Raw genomic sequence first — 27,550 nt, 5'->3', positions numbered from 1 at the left:
TTTATTCACCAGAGGCTCATCAACCTAGTCTCTTATTTCTCTCCCGAAACAGTGTCTTCTCCCGCCATGTACAATTTCTGTTAATAGTTGCTGAATAAAAATAACAACAATAATAATTAAATAATTATTTGATGTGATGTGTGTGATGTGAAAAACAATTGTAAATAGCACTGTGATTTATATTTTGTATTTATATTGCACTTAATTGAATGGTGTTTTTTTTTTTTTCTTCTTTCTTCCCTCTACCCACATTCTTGCTGCTGGAGGCTGTAAATTTCCCCAGTGTGGGACAAATAAAGGATATCTTAATGAAGGCTCTCACTGGCAATCCGTACTGGAGTCGTTAGATGCAATGCGAATGATTTCAGCTCGAGTCTAGCTGTGGACAATGTTGACAGGCTTGCATGCAGTAGCCATACATTTAGCTATGGCTTCAGCAAATTTATTCTTCGTCGTGCTATCCATTTTCTTCGCTTTGAAATTATCCATAGTGTCCTGCCTGTCTTAGATGAGGGGGCGGAGTATTCACATCAGCTGTGTGCTGGGCCAATAAGTGGTATTTCAGACTCGACGTGCTATGATGATAGCTCAGTTTATGACTGCAAAACATACAGGTAACTTTGGCCTTTTCAGTGGAACCGTCTGGCAACTTTTTAAAAGTAAACTTACAATTCATAAACTCTTTCATTATCCGTTTTCGGTGTCTCGTGCTGCCGTGACTGGCAAAACAGACTTGGGCGTGGACCTGTGCAGCGCACTTGTTGTTTTGTTTCCGGTCTATTTATAGCGCACCGTGTTGCTGCATTAATCTTGCGATAACCAATTTAATCACGTTAAAATTGATTTAAATTAATGCCAATAATAACGCGCTAAACTAACAGCTTTAGTTTCAACATTTGAAAACAGATAATAGGATCTTTAAAATAATTCTAAAATGTATCGGGAGCCAGTGAAGGGATGCCAGACGAGGTGTTATGTACTCCCTCTTACGAGTACCAGTCAAGAGGCGAGCAGCAGCATTCTGGACCAGCTGGAGATGCTTAATGGAGGATTGTCTGACTCCAAAGTAAAGTGCATCACAGTAATCCAGCCGAGATGTGACGAAGGCATGAATTACAGTCTCAAAGTGCTCATGAGAAAGGAGAGGTTTTACTTTAGCCAGCTCTGTAAAATGAAAGAAGCTGGATTTAACAACGGCACTAATTTGCCGGTCAAGTTTAAAATCATTGTCATTTTTTTTTTCATCAATTATTCAACAAAATAATGGGGCAATTAATCGATTATTAAAATAATCTTCAATTGCAGCCCGAATTGAAATTCATCAATTAAAGGAAATCCAATCAGATCAAATGAAACCCATTTTGGATGCTTAACCCTTTCATGCACCAATCATGATAACCTGTCACCTGATAACGTGATAGGCTGTCTACTGTAGTAACCGCTGTCCATGAAAGGGTTAAATAAATTCTGCACACATATATGTAAACAATCAGTTATGTCAGTCGTGGAATGTGTGGGGATAAATGTTTGTGTGGGTATTGTAAGGATAAGAAAAAAAAATTAAGCCAAGACCAAAAGTCTCGAGTCGGGGCTGGATGTGTTGTCCTGTCACCAGCCCAAGGTGGATCGCTGAGGAGAAAAACTGAGAGAGCAACATCCATTGAAATGTCGGTAATTCCACCCTAATCTGCATATCCACTCAACCAACAACACTGCACCTCCAAGAGGACCTCGGGGGGCGGCCTTGACAAATGTGAGGCACATATCGTGAGGCGATGTTCTCTTTGATGGCACCTACGCACTATACATGCTACTCCTGCATACTGCATACAGCATGCTCCGTCAGCTCATGTTTTAAAGATGCTGTTTCTATATTCATGTAGCGGCGCACGTTATCAGTGTGACAGACAGACAGACAGACAGTTGAACTGATGAAAAGAGGGAGCTTGCAAGATCCTTCACATGAGCCCTGAAGATTTTATTCCACTGGGTTCGACGCAGTCTGTTTTCCAAGGCCTTCACTATTAAATATTTCTTTCCCTTCAGCATTTTCAGCTCACCTGTTTGTGTTCTCCTATCAGGTACTTGAAGGAATATTTACTTATTGCGTCGAGACTCGGGGTTCATGCATTGGGATGGGAATCAAAATGTGTCGTGCATGAGACACAGTACTTAGTTATAAATAATAACTTGTTTCCCACAAGACGCCTCCAATGTTAACTGTGATGTGATTAATGAGTTCTGGTTGTGTGAAAATATTTCCTTAACGATGAATTTTCACATCTCTGCTGTGAATTTTCACACAACTGAATAACTTTTTCATGGCACACCTGATGATTCATGTCAGTTACTGCACATTTTCAGAAATTCACAAAAGTAACTCATTAGTATATTATTGCAAATATTGCATGTTTTTTTAAAGTACTGAAACCACTCTTTTTTTCACAGTGTGTATATTTTAAAACCAGTCATTCAGCATGCTCAGAAAGTGAATTCTAAGAAGCACTCTTTTTAAAAATGTCCTAATAGTTATTTTTCAGATCCATTGCATTTCAGCGCTTCGAAGTTGGTTGCATTGAAAATGCCGTATCCATTTATTCATCGTTACACAGCTGAGAGGTTATGCATTTGACTCAATATGTGCGAATGTATTTTTTCCATATTTATAAAATATATATTTATATATTTCAAAAAGTTATGTGCATTATAAACAGGGGTGCACATAATGTTTTGGCATGGTTCTCAAGGTTGGTGTTTGGTCCTTTTTTTTTTCCGGCCCCACGGACCTCATAGATGAACTTCAAGACTTACGGCATATCAGGGCAAAGTTCATCCATTTTAGAGATGTTTTTTTAATCTAACAAGAGACTTTTGTGACTTTTTTTTTGAGTTTTTCTTTTTTATTACAACATAATTGTACCAGGGCTACTCAATGGGAGCTTATTGAAACAATGTAGAGTTTCTTTTAAGGCAGGGCTGCCCACTATGTCCATCGCGATCGTCCGGGAGCCAGCGGACTGATCCCAAGTCGACCGCAAGGGTTGGAGGAAGAAATAGAAGAAAAAAAAAAGATTTGTGTGTCAATGTGTTCCGGTTTTGTTCATGTGAGGGGCCGTTGTGGCTGTTGCTCATCGTGTCGTGCATGCGTGCGTGTATATGCGCTCGTGTGCATAGTTGGGTGCCCGCTCGCGTGCGTGCGTGTATATATGCTTGCACGTGCACGGGTCGATCGTGGGAGGTTGGACGCTTCAAAAGTCGATCTTCGGGCAAAGAAGTTTGCCCTATGTGGCAGGCTGACCCGAGTAGTAAGTAACCTCTGCAGCTTGCATGCAGACAGTGCTTGCTTTGAGTGGCAACAACGAAATAAGCCAGATTTCAGAATCTGAATCAGAATCAACTTAATTGGCCAAGTATGTAGAACACAAAAGGAATTTGTCTCCGGTATAACACGCTGCATGTGTATCATCGTAAACAAGGACATGACAAATAGGTATGGAAGGACATTTCGTCATGTAAGTGAACCATAGTGCAGTGGTACCACCCACTGACAACTATGGGACAATGTGCAAAGTATCAAGCAGAGCTAAAGTGATCAGTGGTAGAATACAATACTATGACAGTTGAACAGTTGGTGCAGAAAATCATTGAACCATTTTAAAGTGACCAGTCGCAGTATTTGTAGTACAAGAAGTGTGCAATTGTGCAGATGTCCTTGAGCGCTTTGAAGTGTCTGGTGCGGTGGAGTATATTTCAGTGACTGTTTAGGCAGTTAATGGCTAGAGGGAAGAAGCTGTTTAAGTGTCTTCTGGATTTGGTGCGCATGGATCGGTAGCCCCTGCCTGAGGGGAGTAGCTGGAAAAGGTGGTGGGCAGGGTGCGGGGGATCCAGGAGCATTTTCCGTGCCCTTATTTTGATTCTTGCAGTGTGTAAGTGCTCAAGAGTGGGTAGGGCGGTGCCAATGATTTTTTCCACCGTCCTAACTGTCCAATGTTCCGTATTGGGCACCATGTGGCAGACGTTCCATTTCGGCCGCCTGCACACCTGCTGCTTATTTGTCGGTGATTGCACCTGCTATATGATGGAAGAACACAGGATTGATTTGATGACTGCCGTGTAGAACGTAGCACCTCCTGTGGCATGCTTCCTCGGCACCCTCAGGAAGTACATCCTCTGCTGGGCCCTTTTCAGGATGGAGATGGTGTTGACTTCCCACTTCATCTCCTGGGTGAATCCCGGGAACTTGAAGGTCTCGACGGTTGACACAGGGCAGTTGGATAGTGTGAGGGGAAACTGTGGTGAAGGATGTTTCCTGAAGTCCACGATCATCTCTACAGTCTTGAGCGTGTTCAGCCCGAGGTTGTGTCGGTTGCACCAGAGCTTCAGCTTCTCCACTTTTTGTCGGTACGCCGACTCGCCGTCTTTGATGAGAGGGATGACTGTGGTGTCGTCTGCGAACTTTATGAGTTTGACAGCTGGACTTGTTGAGGTGCTTGAAGAGCATTGTTCAAGAGAAGGAATGCCAGACGTCCCTGCACTAAGGCGCTAAGCAACATGCATAGTAAGAGAAACACTCTTTTTTTTGTTTTGTTTTTTTTGGTGGACTTGGTTGAACTGAGAGTTTGTGTGTGTAAGACAGTGCACATAATATTATAATTGAAAATGACTGGCCTGTTGTCTTAGTACTGTTGGACATTTACAATAAATCTGGCTGAGCAGAGGTGTGTGTGTGTGTGTGTGTGTGTGCGTGTGTGTGTGTGTGTGTGTGTGTGTGTGTGTGTGTTTAAAGAAGGGATGGGGTGATGTTTATGTGTGCCCATGTGTATGATTTGGCTCTTTGTAGTAACACAGTAAAAAAGAATTGGCTCTTGGTCTCAAACTGGTTTGGCCACCCCTGCTGGAGATGAACGATAAAGTAACATCAGAGAGAAGGGCATGGACAAAATCTTCACATCATGAGATTGTGTCACTGAACAACCCGAGCTGAAATACTGAGTGACATCAGGGCATGCCCAATTCTAAACGACAAAATAAAGGTGACTGAATTAAAGTACCATAGCAAGTGGCAACATCAAAAACCCAACCCAAAACGACATTTTTGTCGAGGCCTGTTTGTTTATTTTTGTTTGTAATTTTGATGGACCATTAAAAAGAAAGTAACTCCATATTAGTTAATTTTCAATAAATTACTTTTTTCCTGTTTCAAAATCTCTCAGTAGACATCATGTCTCCTATTTTGTTTACTAAAGGGTAACAATAATATAATCTGCATGTGTAAAAAGGAAGGCTATTTCGTCAAATAGTCAAATAGCCATTTTGACTAACGGGTCTACACATCAAACACTGAGTGTGTTTTTTTTTAAATCATTTTAGTTTTGTGACGAATGAATTTAAAACACAAGTTGACCTTTAATCGTACAGTAGTTGCTGCAGCTAAACTGTAAAAATAATTCATATTCAGCGTCATTGATTTTGATGGGTTAAATTTTGCTGAGGCTTCAAGGATATGTCGAGCAATCTAGGATTTCTGTAGCACATATCGAAACGTGATTCATTTGACTGAAATTACATCATTCATAAGATATAAAGCCTCACTGTTTTGAGGCTTCATATCTTAAAGCGGGGGTCGGCAACATGCGGCGCTAGAGCCGGCGGCGGCTCTTCAGCAATGCTGAAGTGGCTCCATGGAGCCTTTTCAAAATGTTTGCAAATGGAAAAAGATGTGGCAGGGAAATATATTTTTTGTTTTAATATGGTTTCTGTAGGAGGACAAACATGATACAAACATTCTTAATGTTTTCCTATGCTGTAAAAATGTTAATAAATATTACATTTCAACATTTCTGTCAACGAAGATTTGCGTCATAGCCTGCAACACACGTTTCTATTACCAGGGCAGGATGCCAGGCAGGCAACGTTCATCTTAGGGGCCATTATGGCTGTTTCTCATTATGGCATGCGTGTGTAATTGCACACGTATGTGGTAACGGGTTGTTGATCGAAAAGTAGATCTTAGGTCAAAAAAGGTTGGGCCCCCCTGCTCTACAGGATGCACTGCAGGGGGAAAAACATTTCACCCTGAAGGCTCATTGTGTGTTTGTAGCCAACTTAGTTGTTTTGATTGTAGGCTAATACAGCTAATATAGATACATACAGCATGTGTTGCCTTCATTATGAGGCTTTAAATATTTTGCGGCTCCAAACATTTGTTTTTTGTTTTTTTCGTCCAGTATGGCTCTTTCAACATTTTGAGTTGCCGACCCCTGGTCTCATAGTTCAAAGAAAATTTTGTGTTAGTTGGCACCTGTTCATATTATGTCCAATTAGTCGCAGCCATGCTGCTCGTTGGTATATTCTGGGTACAATCCATTGGTAATTAACCAAACCTTTGGACAGAATCAATGCTACCTGCTTGGGATTTCAGTCACACTCCACTATGTTGTACTTGAGAAAATTAGAAAGCATTTAAATGATTCACAATAGCGGCCATTTATTTATTTGCTACTTGTCAATGGGCCCGTTGCCAGCCTCTTAAGGACTTCTGTTGTGGGCATATGGTCTGACAGAGAGCCATGCTGGATGGTGACGCCTGTGTCAACAAAAGGAAATGAAATCTGAAATGAGGACAAAATGGATGCTTGATGTTAAAAGCAAGTGTATGCTGTACTGTGTCTGCCATCGGTATGAATAAAAACTAGAAACGAAAAGCCGAACTTTAACAGGTTGCATTATGTGGTACTGTATTGATATGTGTTTTATGTTGTACTGTGCATAATTGTAGCTTACGGTAGTTGACTATGATATTTCATGATATACATTTTAGAAATGATACCTCTGCCTGATTTTTGATGAACATTTGGGCCTATTACACAATTGTATTTTAATGTTGCTCATGATGGTGGTACTTGGAGAGCTGAATGTTTTTTTTAAGGTGGTACTTGGTGTGAAAAGTACCAGACTAACAATTTTTATCAGGCCCCTAACATAACATTTTAGGAGCGCGAGAGACAATTGAGGGGTGCACACGTTAAGTTGACTTGGAAAGTAAATATTCACATTTTTCACAGTATTTATACCATACTTTCAGAAACTACAGGTATTTTCAATTCACAATGCAAGATTTGAAGCAACATAAACAGTTTGTAGTTATACAGTTTAAATCCTAAAGAGAGCGAACAGTTATCGGTCGACCTGTTTATATGTGCTGTCCGACTGACTGGCGAACGGTCCAGCATTTGTCCCCTCTGGTTTATTGGGGGTGGGGTGAATAGGCAGTGATCATCCTCTTGGCTAATTGTTCTTTGTTAGAGGCCAATATTTTAGTCTTTTGGGGTTTTGGCCCTGTCAGAAGCAGTCCAGGCCCATATGGTCATAATATCCACAATACTTAAAAGTTTTTGTGATATTGTATTTCACAGGTACATTCATAGCTATGGCTGTGCACAAATCTAACTAAAATAATTTACACACATTAACATTAAGGCTTGAAAGACTCCATGACAAAAGTCATACAATTGGTGCTGTCAAGTGATTAAAAAATATAATCATATGTCTCTTATGCGATTAATCATGTTTAAACCACATTTCCCTTAGGCTGCATTAAGTCGCTCTTTAGAAACAAAGTAAAATGTATCGATTTAAATACTGGGTGGACCACTGGTTAGCACGTTGGCCTCACAGTGCAGTGGTACCAGGCTCAATTCCAGCTCTGGCCTCCCTGTGTGGAGTTGGCATGTTTGTGGATTTTCTCTGGGTACTCCGGTTTCCTCCCACATTCCAAAAACATGCATGGCAGGCTGATTGAACACTCAAAATTGTCCCGAGGTGTGAGTGTGAGTGTGAGCGCGAATGAGGTTTAGTCTCTGTGTACCCTGCAATTGGCTGACAACTGGTTCAGGTTGGGATAGGTTCCAGCTAGAATAGGCTCCAGCACACCCCACGACACGTGTGAGGATAAGCGGATTGGAAAATGGATGAATGGATGGATTTAAATACTTCAGTTGACATAAAATCTGTTTTAAGATAAAATGTAGCCTACGTTGTTTGTATTGAGAAATAGTTAACAGAACAGAAGTTGTGTGCGAGCAGCGTGGGGTTGGTTCAAACTCAATGACCGTTTGAATGTGGGTGTGTGTGGTTGTTTGTCTCGAAAGGTGCCCTGTGATTGGCTGGCGACAAGTTCAGGGGTTGTTCCGCCTTTTGCCCGAGGTGAACTGGGATAGGCTCCAGCAATTCCCGCGACACACTTCAGGATAAGCAGTGTTGCAAATGAATGGTTGGATGTATGTTTGGCAGTGGTCCACAAAATGTGCCACTCACTGTGTGACCACATAGTTTGCAGGACTGGTGGCATAGAAACAGATTTAAAAAAAAAAAATCTCACTCACCAATAGCGATGATTCAACTTGACCACTTGTATGTTGTATTTTGAGTGAAGTGTTTATGAAGGTAACGGCAGGGCCTGAAAGGAAAGTCTCTTGATATTGGTGGCATCTGAAAACATCTGTGATCAAGAAAGTAATCAAAAACAGGCAGTGTTGTCTGTGTCTTATTGGTCACAATAATCTGACGGTAAAGCATGATGAAGCATCACTTTGCCTTGCTAGACAAGTTATTCCATTCTGTGGGCCCACGGGTCCCATTGGTGCCAGTATGAATCGAGTAGCGATCAAGTTAGCTGAAGGAAGCAACAAGAAGCTGACTCCGACTCATGCCCATTCAAGTCTTGCTGATCATGCGGTGGTGTCTTTTTTAATTTCTTCTCTTGTTTCATCACAACATCCTGTTAAGGCCGCCCTTGTTTCAGCGATAAAAGTCTTTTGATTCTGGATGTCAGAAAAAAACAAATCTAGACATTTACTGGATGCATTTGCGTGAGTGGATGAAAAACTTCTCGCAGCATCTCATATTTTAAATACAATTATTTAGGGGCATGCTGAAGTTGTGCATAGACCACTAATTTCCATCCGGGGTCACCAAGACTGACAGAAAAGCAACTCTAATTATTTCAAGATACAGTAATAAATAATTTAGAATTTGCGGTTTTAGGATGCTTCTGCAGCTATTTTTGCAGCAAAACGAGGGCAGCATTGATCGTCAGGGGAATGAGAATGAAAAGTTTACTTCGGCAGTCACTTCTCAGCATGACAGTTGAGATGTCAAAATCCCATCAAAGGAACAAGAAAATGGGTTTGGAAGATTCGAAGACTGATGTCAAGACAAAATCAACTTTCAATGTCATTTTCAGCGGCTTTCTACTACCTTGTGATTTGATTGAGCAAATTGTCACTCCTGTGGAACAATTAAACATTTTTTGTTTTCCAACATCGGGTTGGAACACATTCTCCTGTCCGGACTTAGCAGTGTTGATGCGTTATCACCTAGGTTTATTTTACATTAGCTTGAAGTGGAGGTCTGCTTTAAGGCTGAAATGCAATTCAGGAACTTCCAAAAAATGCTCAAGGCATTTTGTTCTGCCTCGAGTGCCCACTTTATGTGTACACTGACAAGAAGAAGTTAACCACTGCAACAGATATGAATGTTATGCATAGCAGTAACACACGCCACCAAAGCTGACTTGACCCTGCTAGGGGCTGTTTGCAGTAGCTACCGATTTCAACAAAACAATGATATCCTGAAATCACATTCAATTGCTAATTGGGGGTGCTAAAAAACAATGATGCTGACTTTGTACTGGATGGAGACAATTGCCAGTGTTTAGCGGCGTCTCCAGCCTTATGAAGTGCTAGCAGCGCTCAAGCACTCCATATAGGCTGAAGAGAGCCATCAGATGACTTTTCAAATGCAGTAGATATAATTGACTGCATGCTTTGATGATGACAAAAACCGGGCTTACGCAAGCGTATATATATATATATATATATATATATATATATATATATATATACGCTTTATATATATGACAGAGTGAAGATCCTGTGGGACTTCCAGATCCAGACTGACAGGATGGTAATGGCGAACCAACCAGATATCGTGATCATAGATAAAGGGCAGAGGAAAGCCGTTGTATTGGATGTAGCGGTCCCAAGTGATGGAAACATCAGGAAGAAGGAACATGAGAAACTCGAGAAATACCAAGGGCTCAGAGAGGAGCTGGAGAGAGCCTGGAAGGTAAAGGTGACAGGTCGTACCTGTGGTGGTTGGAGCACTCGGGGCAGTGACCCCCAAACTAGATGAGTGGTTGCAACAGATCCCTGGAACAACATCGGACATCTCAGTCCAGAAATGTGCAGTACTGGGAACAGCAAGGATACTGCGCAGAACCCTCAAGCTTCCTGGCCTCTGGTAGAGGACCCGAGCTGAATGAGGGACGGACACCACCCGAGGGGTGAGATGAGGATTTTTTTTAATATATATATAAAATAAAAAAAAAAATTCCTCGTCTCACGCCGAGGGGTGAGATGAGGATTTTTTTTAATATACCGTATTTTCACGACTATTCGACGCATCGTACTAATGGCCGCAGTCTCATTAATGCGTGACATTTCTGTATTTTACACATACACAGGACGCATCGTACGAATAGCCGCAGTTTTACAGTGGTAAAACATACGCCAGCTTAAACATACGGCATGCATGCGCGCACTCTAACACGTTAGCTTGAAGCATACGGTAGCATGCCAAGACATACAGATAAGATAAAAACACGTTTTTAAAAAGGCAACGAAAGCAGAACTGAGTTCGGGTGTATTTTATTTAGCCATCGTACAATGTTCTCACGTTTTTCGATCAATCATCACCCAGAAATCCATCAAAGTCCTCATCCTCTGTATCAGAAGCAGAGGACTGCACATCTCAGTTGTCATTGAATGCATCACATGCTAGTGTGAGTTGCTACGCATTGCCGAGTGGAAAGAAGGAGTAGCAACAGCAAAGTCAACATTTCTCTCGTATGAAGCTTTCCCACATTTGAAAGTAAAGAACAGAGCGAAACATGGTGGCAGCGCGTGTGTGTGTAGAAAGAATTGAACAATTGTGCAAGTACCGTAATCCATCAAAAACGCAGCGTTCCCTCTCGTTGTTGCGTATTGTGGCGTAACTCGCCCAGCGCTGCCTCTCACTCTTTGTAAAGTTGTGTTTGCCATCGATCATTGTTCCCATGCTGTTCGCAACTTTACTTTGAACGCCCGGTTGATGCCAATGTCCAGCGGTTGGAGTTCTTTAGTCAAGCCTCCGGGAATAACGGCAAGCTCAGAGTTCATTTGCTTGACTTGATTTTTCACCGCTGCTGTGAGATGGTCACGCATGCCAAAAGCATAACCGGTGGCTTTAAGTTTTAACTGAGCTTCGTAGGCATGTCTCTTTGTCGAATTTATTTTCAGGGGTTCTTAGAAACCAAAACCGGAGTTGTTTTGCAACAATGCACATTGCCACACGCTATACAAGTGTTGGTACTGGCTTGAGGCGTCCACTTACACGCCCACCCTTCACCATTGGCGGACTAGCTTGTCTGTCCTCTCTCTCCCTCTCTCTCTCTCTCTCTCTCCCTCTCCATATATGTATATATACACGCCCACCCTTCCCTGATTGGCCGACTTCTTTCACAGTCACTTCCGCCTTTTCTCTATATAAACAGCGTGTCGGCTGTCAGTCAGATTTTGGAACTCAGCGCATATAAAGGACGCTCCGCACCATAAGGCGTCCTGTCCATTTTGGAGAAAATTTAAGACTTTTAATGGCGCCTTATAGTCGTGAAAATACGGTATATATAAAATTAAAAAAAATTCCTCGTCTCACGCCTCTGTGCTGTCCTTCAGGCCAGCCCTCTCTAGCCACTGATAGGACTTCTTGAGATCAGCCACTTCAGTTATGGTCCGGTGGTACATCCCGTGTAGGGGCTTGTCCCCCCATGATGGTCCCTCTTCCAGCTCCTCATCCTCTGTTCCCCATTGTCTGAGACATTCTCTGAGTACGTCATCCGTTGGAGCCTTCTCCTTGATGTATTCATGGAGCTTGGATGTTTCCTCCTGGACGGTGTCTCTCACACTCACTAGTCCCCGGCCTCCTTCCTTTCGGCTTGCGTACAGTTTCAGGGGTCTGGATTTGGGATGGAACCCTCCATGCATGCTTAAGAGCTTTCGGGTCTTAATGTCCGTGGTCTGAATCTCTTCCTTTGGCCACCTTATTATTCATGCAGGGTATCTGATCACTGGCAGGGCATAGTTGTTTATTGCCCGGGTCTTGTTCTTGCCATTGAGCTGGCTTCTTAGGACTTGGCTCACTCGCTGGAGGTATTTGGCCGTAGCCGCTTTCCTTGTTGCCAGTTCGAGGTTGTCATTGGCTTGTGGTATACCGAGGTACTTGTAGCTGTCCTCAATGTCTGCTTTTGTTCCTTCAGGGAGTGAGACCCCTTCAGTTCGGACTACCTTTCCTCTCTTAGTCACCATCCGACTACATTTCTCAAGCCCGAATGACATCCCAATGTCGCTGCTGTAGATCCTGGTTGTGTGGATCAGGGAGTCTATGTCCCTTTCGCTCTTAGCATACAGCTTTATGTCGTCCATGTAGAGGAGGTGACTGATTGTAGCTCCATTTCTGAGGCGGTATCCATAGCCTGTCTTGGTGATTACTTGGCTTAGGGGGTTCAGTCCTATGCAGAACAGCAGTGGGGAGAGTGCATCACCTTGGTATATGCCACATTTGATGGACACTTGGGTAAGTGGCTTGCCATTGGCTTCAAGTGTGGTTTTCCACATCCTCATCGAGTTCGCAACGAAGGCTCTTAGTGTCCTGTTCACCTTATACAACTCCAAGCATTCAGTGATCCATGTATGTGGCATCGAGTCATAGGCTTTCTTGTAATCAATCCAGGCTATGCACAGGTTGGTACGTCGGGACCTGCAGTCTTGTGCGACTGTTCTGTCAACTAGGAGCTGATGTTTGGCTCCTCGGGTATCTCTACCAATGCCCTTCTGTGCTTCGCTCATGTATTGATCCATGTGTCCACTTATCTTAGCCGCAATGATGCCTGACATGAGCTTCCATGTTGTGGAGTGACAGGTTATTGGCCGATAGTTGGATGGGACCGCACCCTTTGAGGGATCCTTCATGATCAGGATCGTTCGCCCTTCGGTTAGCCATCCTGGGTGAGTCCCATCCCTCAGCAGCTGGTTAATTTGTGCTGCTAGGCGCTCATGGAGTGCTGTGAGTTTCTTTAGCCAGTAGGTGTGGACCATGTGCTGTCCAGACCAAAAAGTCTTTTTTTGGTGCGCTTTTTCTTAAAAGCTCACTGAGCGCCTTAAAATCCGGTGCGTCTTTTGTATGGTCATTACCGTAATACATCAACTCCATGGCTCCGTTCTGGAGACATGCTTCCAATGTTATAACTTGCTGTTGGTTCAGTGAACTGTGTCACTGCTTTATTAATTAAGTATGTGTTGCAGCTCCGAAAAAAGGAGAACTGTGGTGTTAATTTTTTAAAACCGTCTCAACAAATACAGGTACGTCTCATCTTTGTCTATCTCCGTGATTTCTTCCGTTCGACTCGAGTGGCGTTCAAGACCACCACCGAAAAACGTGAACTAACGATTTCTTCAATGAAACAACAAAAATTTAAAATAATACATCAAAACTGAAAAGCAAGAGAGGATATAACAAAATAAATTATATTTCCCCCTCCCCCTACATAATTTATATTGTGATTTCATCATTTGTGAACACAACAAAGGAATAAATAACTACACTGACATCTTGTTGTGTTATTTTGACTTCAAGATGGCGCTGCTAGAGTGGCTGTCTTTCCAGCAGCTTCTATTTATTTTGTTCTTCTATTTCTTCCTCTCATAACTTTGCTGCATAATTTGCTACATAATTTCTCCATTGTGAGATTTTTAAAGGTTTTCTTATTTTATCTTATCTGATTGTATTCTTGGAGCTACGATAAAGGAAATGCCAAGGGGTTTTTCGAAGGCGGTCATGAACACGAAGAAATTAAGGGAAGGACAAAGACACACCTGAGTTTGTTGAAAGAATGAGAGCTGTGGTTGTGGTTTTATTTTTTTTAAACGCAGATTTTATGAATGGTTTTCACAGTCTCAGCAAGTACAGGTACTGTACGGCTTTGTCAGTCTCAGTGCTTTCTTCCTTTCCACTCGAGAGGTGTTCTTCGCCGCCTACGAAAAACGTAAATTAATTCTTACTTCAATGAAACCACGAAGAAAATCAAGCGAGAAAATCACAAAATACATTCTGTAGGGGGGTGGGGGGGGGGGGGATATAGAATTTATTTTGTGATTTCCTCGCTTGATTTTCTGTTTTGATTGATTATTTCCAATTTTCGTAGTTTCATTTAAGTACAGTAGCAGTTAATTTACATTTTTCAGAGGGGGTCATAAATGCCTCTCAAGTTGAATGGAAGGAGCGTAGCACCATCTAATGGACACATTGTAGAGTGCAAAGCGTCTAATATATGAAACAAATTACAAAATAGCCATTCATTGAAGGTGCGCCTTATAATCCAGTGCGTCTTTTCGTGCGGAAAATACGGTACTTATGTTTTAGATCCAAAAAAAGCTTTACAGTTTAAAGTGAAATGTGCTATTTGTGCTTGAAATTTCCTGACGGAAAGTATTTCTAGACAGGAAAATACGGCTGAGTGACATGCACAATGTGATTTGAAGAAAAAAAACTCGGCTCATTATATAAATTAGGAAACCACTTGGTCCTTTTAGATAACATAAAATGTCTGATTTTCTTTTTTGTATTCATAATTGCTCTTTAATCAAGCACCCAAATATTTATTCAGGTTAATTTTCCGGAGGATACTCAAAACACTGAAATATTGGATTGCGATAAAACTTCCCTGTTATATTGTCATACTTTTATTGTTTGACAAAATTCTTGCTTCAGGCCTTGCAAAAAAATTGCTCCTCATAATTGCAACAATGCTCCTCAAATGAAATAATTGATTTGCAAAACTGCGATTCGAAAAAGTTCATTTGCGCCTTGATACATTTACAGTGTGTGGTCTTGCCTCCCTTTTGGCCTCTACTAGTAACTCCTCCATTTTATACAGCATGTCACCCTGCAGTATATCAGTCTTCATGTTGGCATGCCAAAGTGTCATCCCGTGCAAGCTTGCGTCTCCCCTGTTGCACCCTCCGAGATAGCAGTGTCTTATTGGCTGCCGGATGCCTCCGAGAGTGGTGTCAGTGAAACATATGTCAACAGTTTGACCCTCCACAGATGGATGCTGTCAGGGCAGTTGTAGAAGATGCATGGTGGCTCTATATAATGTGGCTCTTTCAACATTTTGGGTTGCCAACCCCTACTAGACCAATGAGCCACACTCAATTGACGTAGTGCCAGTTTTCCCACTGCATACTTTGACACATTGCCATTGTAAGTTGATGAAACTTTTTTGATGTATTAAGTCCCAGTTAAATTCAGGCTCGTCCGGGGTTTGAATTCTCTCACACCTGGGGCGAAAATTATTGCCCTCGACCAACGTGTAGATGACCCAACGCTATTTTCACCAAAGTGAAACTTTCCCTCTTAGCGTTCAAAATTCACTTCATTACGTTGATTTACTGAGTCACATGTAAAAAAGGGCTTGTCCTGGAATTGAACCCAGGACCTCTCACATCCAAAGCGAGAATCATACCCCTAGACCGGGGGTCAGCAACAAGCGGCTCCAGAGCCGCATCCGGTTCTTTAACGACATCTAGTGGCTCCCTGGAGCTTTATAAAAATGTTTGAAAATGGAAAAAGATTTTCATAGTAGGCTAATATAGCTCAAATAGATATAGATACATGTTGCAGCTCCGAAAAGGGAGAGCTGTGGTGTTTTTTTTTAAATGTACACTTTATTTATACTTTTAACAGTCTCGACAAACCCAGACACGTCTAGCGTCCGACTCCGTGCCTTCTCTCTTCTCGTTCGACTCGGGAGGCGTTCAAAGACAGCCTCTGAAAAACGGAAATTAATGGTCATTTCACTGACACTAAGAAAAGCGAAAATAATGCACCAAAACAAAAACTCAAGCGAGGAAATCACAAAATAAATTCTCTGGGGGCGTTTGTGAACACACGACAAAGGAATAAATAAACAATTCTGAGACAGTCCAGTCTCCTACATACAGTACGTACAGCATGTGTTTCCTTCATCGTAGGTTTTACAGTCGGCTTTTATTTTTTTGCGGCTCCAGACATATTAGTTTTTTGCTTTTTTTTGTCCAATATGGCTCTTTCAACATTTTGGGTTGCCGACCCCTATCCACACTGCTGTGACATAGTGCTAGTTTTCCCCACTGTAGACTTTGACACAGTGCCATTTTTTAAGTTCAGGAAACTATTTTGATGTAATCAGTCACAGTTAAATATGAAATCATCCAAGATTTGAACCCGGGATCTCTTACAACCAAAGCGAGAAACACACCTCGACCAACATGCAGATGACCCAAAGCTATTTTCACCAGAGTGGACCTTGACCTATTGGCGTTCCAATTTCACAAAAGGACTTCGATTTACTGAGTCAAATGTAATAATGGGTGCGTACAGGACTGAACTCGGGATCTGTCGCACCCGAAGCAAGAATCATACACCTAGACCAGGGGTGCTCAAACTTTTTTGACCGAAGATCTACTTTTCGATCAACCCCCGGAGTCAAATGTAATAAAGAATACATCAAGGAACTGAACCTAGCAAATCTGGCACCCTAAGCGAGAACCATACCCCTAGACCAATGGTTCTCAATTATTTTCTGTCATGCCCCCCGAAGGAACTGCCCTAGACCAATGAGCCACACTCGATTGATGTAGTGTTAGTTTTCCGACGGCAGACTTTGACACATTACCTTTGTAAGTTGAGGAAACTATTTTGATGTATTAAGTCCCAGTTAAAAACAGGCTCCTCCGGGATTTGGAGCGGGGACCTCTCACACCCAGAGCAAGAACCGTACGCCTCGACCAGTATGTAGATAACCCAAAGCTTTTTGACCAGAGTGGACCTTGACCGATTGGCATTCCAATTTCACAAAATTACTTAGACCTGAGGTGAAATTTATAGCCCTCGACCAATGTATAAATGGCTCACTGCTATTTTCACCAGAGTGAACCTTTTCCTCTTAGCATTCAAAATTCACTTCATGACTTTGATTTACTGAGTCACGTGTAATAAAGGGCTCATCGGGGAATTGAACCCAGGACCTCTCACACCCGAAGCGAGAATCATACCCCTAGACCAACGAGCCGCACTGCTGTGACCTAGTGCTAGTTTTTCCCAGTGTATTCAGTTCCAGTTAAATACGGGTTCGTCCGGGTACCGCGGCCATCCATAGTGAGAACCATACGCATCGACCAACATGCAGATGACCCAAAGCTATTTTTACTAGAGTGGACCTTGACCTATTGGCATTCCAATTTCACAAAATTACTTCGGTTTACTGAGTCAAATGTAATAAAGGGCGTGCACAGGAATTAAACCCAGGACCTCTGCACCCTAAGCGAGAAGCCTAACCCTGGACTGGGGTCGGCAACCTGCAGCTCCGGAGACACATGCGGTTCTTTCGCGCCACCCTAGTGGCTCCCTACAGCTTTTTCAAAAATGTTTGAAAATGGAAAAAGATGGGATAGGGAAATACAGGATATGTTAATATAAAAATAAGGGCACGTCCAGGAATTGAACGTGCCCGGGACTTCTCTCACCTGAAACAAGAATCATAACCCCAGACCAAGAAGTTACATTAACTTGACGGAGTGCTAGTTTTCCCACTGCATACTTTGACACATTGCCTTTGTAAGTGGATTAAACTATTTTGATGTATCCCGTCCCAGGTCAATTCAGGGTCATCCGGGATTTAACTCTCTCGCACCTTGGCATTCCAATTTCAAAAAAGTGCCCTTTATTACATTTGACTTTCCGAGTCAAATGTAATAAAGGGCCCTTCAAGGAATTGAACCCAGGACCTCTCACAACCAAAGTGAGAATCATACCCCTCGACCAACGAGCCACACTGCTGTGACATAGTGCTAGTTTTTCCAACTGTAGACATTGACATAGTGCCATTTTAAGTTCAGGAGTCTATTTTGATGTATTCAGTCCCAGTTAAATACGGGTTCGTCCGGGATTTCAACCCGGTACCTCTCCCACCCAAAGCGAGAACCTGTGGCGTGGGATCCAATTCATCATGGACTATAAGCCCTCTCCACTGTGACAACTCCTTCTCTCTACTGAACAAACTGAATGAATTCTTCGCCCACTTTGAGGTGAACAACAACACCCCAGCACAGGAGACCCCACTTCCTCCTGGTGACCAGGTGCTGACGCTTTCCCGGGATAGCGTGAGAAGACCTTCAGAGGGACAAACGCACGGAATGCGACAGGCCCTGACAACATCCCTGGTCGTGTCCTGAAAGACTGTGCTGAGGAGCTTCACCGAAATCTTCAACACCTCATTGAGCTGTTGTCCCAACATGCCCCCAAAACCACCACGATCATCCCGGTCCTGAAAAAGTCATCTTCCTCCAGTTATAATGATTACCGCCCGGGCGCACTCACCCCCATTCTAATGAAGTGCTTGAACAGTGTTTGACTGGTTCGTATGTCTGCCCCTCAGTGCAGTCCAGTGTTCGACTACTATGTGGAGTTTTTATGTTTCCCCGTGTTTTTCTATGTTTCCATCCATATTCCAGAAACCTGCTTGATAGGTTCATGGAACACTCTAAATTGTCCCTGTCGTGTGATTATGAGTGAGAATGGTTGTGCATGTGTGCCCTGCGATTAGTTGGCAACCATTTCAGGGTGTCCCCTGCCAACTACCCAAAGACAGCAGGGGTAGACTCCAGCAAGCCTGCAAGCCTTGTGAGGGTAAGCAGTGTGGATAATGAAATATGCAAAGACAGCTACCTCCAAAAAAGAAACTGGGGGAAAGGTTGCCAACGTGGGAATTTAATGTACTGAATGTAATTGTGACTGTGCAATCTTATATGATTTGACTCGTTCTTAACCTTCAACTTGCTTGAACATTTGTGTGGCCTTGACTTGATAGCTTGATTTTTGTCACAGTAACATGGGACTTGCTTGGAAGTTTCATGTCAAGGCACATCTCCTCTCAAAGATGTTGAATCAGCTGGCTAATAAATTCCAGCCCGGTGTACCTGCAAATTTAAAAACTGAATTTGGTGTTGGTAAATATCCTCTACCACATTTTAGTTTTTGCCAAACTATAGGCCCTGGTTCACCACAGAGGTTTTTTGGTGTATCTTTTTTTGTCAGTGAAAGCAAAATGTATACAAATTGTGCTTATCCCATATGGTTTCAAAGTCAAAGATCAGATGTATCAGGTAATGTGCCATGTCTCTGCTCGATGTGCTTTTCATTAGATCCTCTTCCACTTCACATGGAGCCCAATATCAAAGCAGCATATTGATTTTGTATTGCACGCTCATTGCCCCACTTTGACCGCAGCATTCTACACTTGTGCTTCCTCGGGTTTTTCTTTATGCCAACCTAAGATTATAGATTCTGAATGGTTGCGCACCTCCATAGTGATGCATCTATTCTATTATTTTTCTCCGCTGTGGATCGTCACGGCATTGAAAACTGATCAAAAATTCCAATGAAAACACCTGAAAGCTTGAAATTATGTTCTAAAATGCATTTGTCTTGCTCATGGAGCGGAATTGTAATTTTCTCCACGATGTTTTAAAGTTATCCAATTTTTTTTGCTGATACAATGTGTTTTAAAACTGCTGAATACATGCTTGTGAGAGGTCAGGGTGAGCTGATTAACTGACCTCGAATGTGAACCTTAACGAATGAGACTGTCATTTTTGGACAAGGGGTAGCTCTTGTCGCTAAGGGTGCCTGGCTGTGCAAAATCTGGGTTTTTAAAAGGTGCCGGAGCATCAGTCCAGAGTGAATGCTTTATAGTCTTTCTTTGCAGTCTCTTATTAAACACCACCTGCTAAAACATTATGACCCCTTGCATAATGCAGTTGCATCAAATATAAGAGCAGTATCAAGTATTCTCCCTTTAGAAAGAATAATGGGGCAGCACGGTGTTCGACTGGTTAACACGTACGCCTCACAGTGCAGACGTGCAGAGTTCGTTTTCCAGCTCCGACCTTCCCATGTGGAGTTTACATGTTCTTCCCAGGTGTGCGTGGGTTTTCTCCGAGTACTCCCATTTCCTCCCATATTCCAAAAAACATGCATGGCAGTTTTATTGGGCACTCCAAATTGTCCCTAAGTGTGATTATGAGCGTGGATATTTATTTGTCAATGTGTGTCCAGTGATTGGCTGGGAAGTTCACAGGGTGTAGCGCATCCCCTGTCGGAAGACAGCTGGGAGAGGCTCCAGCGTGCCCGTGACCATTGTAAGGATATGTAGATTGAAAAATGGACGGATGGATAGAAATAATAATGTTCAGTTTTGATTAACACTGTCCAGCCCGGGAAGGTAAGAATAATGAGTTCATTATCATGGTTGTAGTTCAAAACTGCACTGCATCACACTGAGAACTATTTCTTATATTTTTTATTCTTTCACACAAATAGGTAAGCGACTTACATCCATTAGGTGTCGGTGCAAGTGTTTCGGAATGGTCCAGACTTAGATGTCATTTCGTGACATTGTGTCAGTCCACATGAATTAGTCAACAAATGTCTCTTTGTGAGTAGTTTGATGTTTGAAACTTCAGGAAGGCCTTTAACGTGTTTAATGTTTGCCTTGTCAACATGGTGTCGCTGTTGGTGTTCTTTAACCACAAAACCTTACATTCTGTAGGTGGTCATGCCACATAGTATGTGCTTTTATGCAGCACACAAACCAACACATCCACTAACATATACTGTACATCAGAACTAATTGGCCCTCTTTGGACCGCAGAGCAATTTGGTGGGGGAACGTAAGGGTAATTAGCATACAATGATCTAATGTTACCATTTGCAGCAGCCATTGGAAATCACACCAAGTAATACAATTTCAGCAGCTGTTATGAAAGTAGTTTGATATCGTCAAATTACATGCAGGCCTCACCAAGCTTTTAACAGGCTTTCTAAGATCTATAGTACCATACAGATTTAGCTGCTGTTCCTTCAGCAATTAAATGGATTTTGATTTTATGTTTTGGCTCAGCATAGATTTAATAGGTGTGGTGATAGGTGCAAGCCACAGCCTGCAATAAGTCACATGCAATTAGGCTGATGATAGCATTTCCTATTTTGCACAAAGAGGGGTGTGCTGTTAATTAGAATGATGTGCAGTTACGGTACCCACTAATACACCTATGGACCATGAAAAACAAGGTTACATTTTGTTCTCATTAGACTTGGCTCCAACTAACCATGAAAGTTTCCTGAACGTTTGAATGCAAGCTCATTTAGAGTGCAACATAGACCCAACCCAGAGAAGGTTAAGATGTCAAGTCAAGTCAAGTATTGAAGAACAGGTACATTTTATTGGTGAATTCTTCCCACCACTATAAGTTGGCGTACATGCCATCAGATTTGTGTTAACTCTGGTTTGTACGGTACGAACAAAACGCATTTGGTCATCCACATAATGTGGGGATCTGATTCATTTGTGGATCAAATGAATCAGTGCACTGTGAAGTCGACGTGCTAACCACTGGACTACCATATATATATATATATATATATATTAGAGCTGTCAGTTTAGCGCATTTTTATTGGCATTAATTTAAATGAATTTTAACGGGATTAAATTTTTTCTCGCGAGATTAACGCGAGACACGTCACAAGCGGATGTTACGTTGGTCTATAAATACACCAGAACAAAACAACAAGCGCGCTGCAGAAGTCCACGCCCATGTCTGTTTTGCCAGCCATGGCAGCGCGAGACACCGAAAACGGATACTTAAAGAGTTTATGAATGGAAAGTTTACTTTTAAAAAGTTGCCAGATTGCTCCACTGACAAGATTAAAGTTACCTGTTCTTCTCTCTCTGTGTATCATACAGGTATACGATGTATGCCACTGACGCGATTGTTACTTGTTTGGAACTATTTTGTGTGGAAGGTTACAGCGTTCCGTATCCATATAAATAGAGCGGGTGGAGCTTCTCTGTGTTCGTCTGACAGTGACGGTGCGCAGAGGCGATGACATGACAACGAAAGTTCAGCGGTGCAGTGGTAGCGACCTAGCAAAAATAAAATGTCTCCAGTGTTGTCATCGAACCAAGTGTAGTTATCCGAAATGAGGTAGACACAAAAACCGTAGAGAGACTTCCGCGCAAGAAGTACCAACATAATCAACATAGCCTGACTTTGTTAGGGGGAGTGAAACCCACCTCTTTCAGAATGGTTTGCCCCAGCAGCACGGGGGAATGCTTGCGCTTGTTTATACGGCCGGCAGTTTTGAATACAACGGCACATAACGAACACTGGTGTCCCGGGTCTCGTTATTTTCCAAACAAACATCCAGAAACAGACTGCTGTGTTCAAAGCAAACTTGAGAAAAACGAAGTATGCAACCATGGTTTAAATCCACTATAGGCTGAGTACTAGTTTACCTTAGATGTGCACTTTATAATGTTATATTGCTCTGTTTTGATTTCATTAAAAAAGCTGTTGTGTGACAAAATATTTTTATTCACTGTTGTTGATGGACAGTAATATTGTGTGAGAGATTATGTGTGAACAACTGCTCCAAGTGAAAAATGTTCATGTAAAATTGAAAATTGAAATTATTACAGTAAATATTTGCATTTGGAAAACTGATTCATGATTACAAGTTGATGAGAGCATTAAAATGGGGAAAAATAGGACAAAAAATGTAAAAGGAAATTCAGAAACGATAAAAAATATGTGAGTAATCACGATTAATTTTTTTGTTCATTTGAGTTAATTATGACAATTGCATTTTTAATTAGATTAAATATTTTAATCGTTTGACAGCTCTAATATATCATTGTGTGTTGTCTTTCTAAAGGTATCTAATCAAGTGGCCGCTGAGTGTATTTTGACACAAATTCATACATTGCCGACAACGAAACAAACAAAAAAAAAGCAACTCTGTCGAGTCATTTTGCTCAGAGCTAAATTTCTTTGGCGGAGGTAAAAAAAAAAAAAACAAAAAACAATAAGTAGCGAGACCGCAATGAAGATTTTTTTCATTAAAAAAAAAAATCCTCATCTCACCCCTCGGGTGGTGTCCGTCCCTCATTCAGCTCGGGTCCTCTACCAGAGGCCAGGAAGCTTGAGGGTTCTGCGCAGTATCCTTGCTGTTCCCAGCACTGCACATTTCTGGACTGAGAGGTCCGATGTTGTTCCAGGGATCTGTTGCAACCACTCATCTAGTTTGGGGGTCACTGCCCCGAGTGCTCCGACCACCACAGGCACGACTGTCACCTTTACCTTCCAGGCTCTCTCCAGCTCCTCTCTGAGCCCTTGGTATTTTTCGAGTTTCTCATGTTCCTTCTTCCTGATGTTTCCATCACTTGGGACCGCTACATCCACTACAACGGCTTTCCTCTGCCCTTTATCTATGATCACGATATCTGGTTGGTTCGCCATTACCATCTTGTCAGTCTGGATCTGGAAGTCCCACAGGATCTTCGCTCTGTCATTCTCCACCACCTTCAGAGGTGTTTCCCATTTTGACCTTGGGGTTTCCAGCGCATACTCCGCACAGATGTTTCGGTAGACTATGCCAGCCACCTGGTTATGGCGTTCCATGTAGGCGTTCCCTGCCAGCATCTTACACCCTGCAGTTATGTGTTGGATCGTCTCAGGTGCCTCTTTGCACAACCTACACCTTGGGTCTTGTCTGGTGTGGTATATCTGCGCCTCGATGGCTCTGGTGCTCAAGGCCTGTTCCTGAGCAGCCAGGATGAGTGCCTCTGTGCTGTCCTTCAGGCCAGCCCTCTCTAGCCACTCCATGTATGTGGCATCGAGTCATAGGCTTTCTTGTAATCAATCCAAGCTGTGCACAGGTTGGTACGTCGGGACCTGCAGTCTTGTGCGACTGTTCTGTCAACCAGGAGCTGATGTTTGGCTCCTCTGGTATCTCTAACAATGCCGTTCTGCGCTTCGTTCATGTATTGATCCATGTGTCCACTTATCTTAGCCGCAATGATGCCTGACATGAGCTTCCATGTTGTGGAGAGACAGGTTATTGGCCGATAGTTGGATTGGGACTGCACCCTTTGAGGGATCCTTCATGATCAGGATCGTTCGCCCTTCGGTTAGCCATTCTGGGTGAGTCCCATCCCTCAGCAGCTGGTTCATTTGTACTGCTAGGCGCTCATGGAGTGCTGTGAGTCTCTTTAGCCAGTAGGTGTGGACCATGTCCGGGCCTGGTGCTGTCCAGTTCTTCATATTTGAGACTCTTTCCTGTATGTCTGCCACTGTTATGGTAACTGGGTTCTGTTCAGGGAGGTACCTGAAGCACTCGAAACTGCCAAACAAAGGCTCCAAGCCCTGTCCAGTCGCTTAACGCGGTACACGAAAGAGAATGAGGCCAGACGAACAAACAGGCTGTTCGCAACACAACCTGCGAAAGTGTACGCTCAGTGGCAGGGTCCTAACAACAGAGCTGACCCACCAAAACTGGAAACTGAAAGGTACTGGAAAGGCATATGGGAGAAGGAGGTTGCACATAACAGCAGTGCACAATGGCTGGTGACCCTGAGAGAGGAGCACAGCAACCTCCCTGAACAGAACCCAGTTACCATAACAGTGGCAGACATACAGGAAAGAGTCTCAGATATGAAGAACTGGACAGCACCAGGCCCGGACATGGTCCACACCTACTGGCTAAAGAGACTCACAGCACTCCATGAGCGCCTAGCAGTACAAATGAACCAGCTGCTGAGGGATGGGACTCACCCAGAATGGCTAACCGAAGGGCGAACGATCCTGATCATGAAGGATCCCTCGAAGGGTGCAGCCCCATCCAACTATCGGCCAATAACCTGTCTCTCCACAACATGGAAGCTCATGTCAGGCATCATTGCGGCTAAGATAAGTGGACACATGGATCAATACATGAACGAAGCGCAGAAGGGCATTGGTAGAGATACCAGAGGAGCCAAACATCAGCTCCTGGTTGACAGAACAGTCGCACAAGACTGTAGGTCCCGACGTACCAACCTGTGCACAGCTTGGATTGATTACAAGAAAGCCTATGACTCGATGCCACATACATGGATCACTGAATGCTTGGAGTTGTATAAGGTGAACAGGACCCTAAGAGCCTTCGTTGCGAACTCGATGAGGATGTGGAAAACCACACTTGAAGCCAATGGCAAGCCACTTACCCAAGTGTCCATCAAATGTGGCATATACCAAGGTGATGCACTCTCCCCACTGCTGTTCTGCATAGGACTGAACCCCCTAAGCCAAGTAATCACCAAGACAGGCTATGGATACCGCCTCAGAAATGGAGCTACAATCAGTCACCTCCTCTACATGGATGACATAAAGCTTTATGCTAAGAGCGAAAGGGACATAGATTCCCTGATCCACACAACCAGGATCTACAGCAGCGACATCGGGATGTCATTCGGGCTTGAGAAATGTAGTTGGATGATGACTAAGAGAGGAAAGGTAGTCCGCACTGAAAGGGTCTCACTCCCTGAAGGAACAATAGCAGACATTGAGGACAGCTACAAGTACCTCGGTATACCACAAGCCAATGGCAACCTCGAACTGGCAACAAGGAAAGCGGCTACGGACAAATACCTCCAGCGAGTGAGCCAAGTCCTAAGAAGCCAGCTCAATGGCAAGAACAAGACCCGGGCAATAAACAACTATGCCCTGCCAGTTATCAGATACCCTGCAGGAATAATAAGGTGGCCAAAGGAAGAGATTCAGACCACGGACGTTAAGACCCGAAAGCTCCTAACCATGCATGGAGGGTTCCATCCCAAATCCAGCCCCCTGAAACTGTACGCAAGCCGAAAGGAAGGAGGCCGGGGGCTAGTGAGTGTGAGAGCCACTGTCCAGGATGAAACATCCAAGCTCCATGAATACATCAAGGAGAAGGCTCCAACGGATGACGTACTCAGAGAATGTCTCAGACAATGGGGAACAGAAGATGAGGCGCTGGAAGAGGGACCATCATGGGAGGACAAGCCCCTACACGGGATGTACCACCGGACCATAACTGAAGTGGCTGATCTCAAGAAGTCCTATCAGTGGCTAGAGAGGGCTGGCCTGAAGGACAGCACAGAACAGAGGCACTCATCCTGGCTGCTCAGGAACAGGCCTTGAGCACCAGAGCCATCGAGGCGCAGATATACCACACCAGACAAGACCCAAGGTGTAGGTTGTGCAAAGAGGCACCTGAGACGATCCAACACATAACTGCAGGGTGTAAGATGCTGGCAGGGAAAGCCTACATGGAACGCCATAACCAGGTGGCTGGCATAGTCTACCGAAACATCTGTGCGGAGTATGGGCTGGAAACCCCAAGGTCAAAATGGGAAACACCTCTGAAGGTGGTGGAGAATGACAGAGCGAAGATCCTGTGGGACTTCCAGATCCAGACTGACAAGATGGTAATGGCGAACCAACCAGATATCGTGATCATAGATAAAGGGCAGAGGAAAGCCGTTGTAGTGGATGTAGCGGTCCCAAGTGATGGAAACATCAGGAAGAAGGAACATGAGAAACTCGAAAAATACCAAGGGCTCAGAGAGGAGCTGGAGAGAGCCTGGAAGGTAAAGGTGACAGTCGTGCCTGTGGTGGTCGGAGCACTCGGGGCAGTGACCCCCAAACTAGATGAGTGGTTGCAACAGATCCCTGGAACAACATCGGACCTCTCAGTCCAGAAATGTGCAGTGCTGGGAACAGCAAGGATACTGCGCAGAACCCTCAAGCTTCCTGGCCTCTGGTAGAGGACCCGAGCTGAATGAGGGACGGACACCACCCGAGGGGTGAGATGAGGATTTTTTTTATATATATATGTTAGTCCAGTGGTTATCATGTCGACTTTACAGTGCAGAGGTACCGGGTTCAATTCCAGCTTCGGCCTCCCTGTGTGGAGTTTGCATGTTCTCCCCGGGCCTGCGTGGGTTTTCTCCGGGTACTCCGGTTTCCTCCCACATTCCAAAAACATGCGTGGTAGGCTGATTGAACGCTCTAAAAATTGTCCCTAGGTATGAATGTGGGCGTGCAAGGTTGTTTTCTCTGTGTGCCCTGCGATTTGCGTTAGATGCAATGTGAATAATTTCAGCTTGAGTCGAGCTGTGGACAATGTTGACAGGCTTGCATGCAGTAGCCATACATTTAGCTATGGCTTCAGCAAATTTGGCTGGCAACCAGTTTCGGTTGTACCCCGCATGCTGCCCGAAGACAGCTATGATAGGCTCCAGCACAATATTGGTGACCCTTGTGAGCATAAGTGGATCAGAAAAGGGATGGGTGGATGGATATATAAACACAACATGAAAGACATTAAAAAAAGAACAGAACAACATCAAAGAAGGCTTCACTTCACTTCAGAGTGATACCGTGGTGATCTGCAAAATATACACAAACATAATGCGTTCAGCACTTCAAATCAGACATTTTAAAAATCAACAGCAATGGAGATCAAACAGCTCGTGTATTTACTTGCTATAGTAAGG

The 27,550-nt window shown here is 43.4% G+C and overlaps 2 protein-coding genes and 1 non-coding gene across 4 annotated transcripts in view; 1 reads left to right on the top strand and 2 right to left on the bottom strand.

Annotated features, from left to right (window-relative positions):
- The window catches only part of LOC127605636 (ephrin type-B receptor 1-like), a 152,037-nt gene that overhangs the window by 11,724 nt on the left and 112,763 nt on the right, over positions 1-27,550 (top strand). The window lies entirely within an intron of this gene.
- LOC127605690 (uncharacterized) overlaps positions 1-27,550 on the bottom strand; it is a 130,897-nt gene that overhangs the window by 29,293 nt on the left and 74,054 nt on the right. The window lies entirely within an intron of this gene.
- Positions 17,135-17,206, bottom strand: trnap-cgg (transfer RNA proline (anticodon CGG)). Its single transcript has one exon. It is a non-coding gene; the product is annotated as a tRNA-Pro (tRNA).

The sequence above is a fragment of the Hippocampus zosterae genome, chromosome 8 (genome assembly GCF_025434085.1).
Source record: "Hippocampus zosterae strain Florida chromosome 8, ASM2543408v3, whole genome shotgun sequence".
NCBI classification, from domain to species: Eukaryota; Metazoa; Chordata; class Actinopteri; order Syngnathiformes; family Syngnathidae; genus Hippocampus; species Hippocampus zosterae.
The sequence above is the reverse complement of the archived record's forward strand: the minus strand, read 5'-3'. Positions and strand labels throughout refer to the sequence as shown.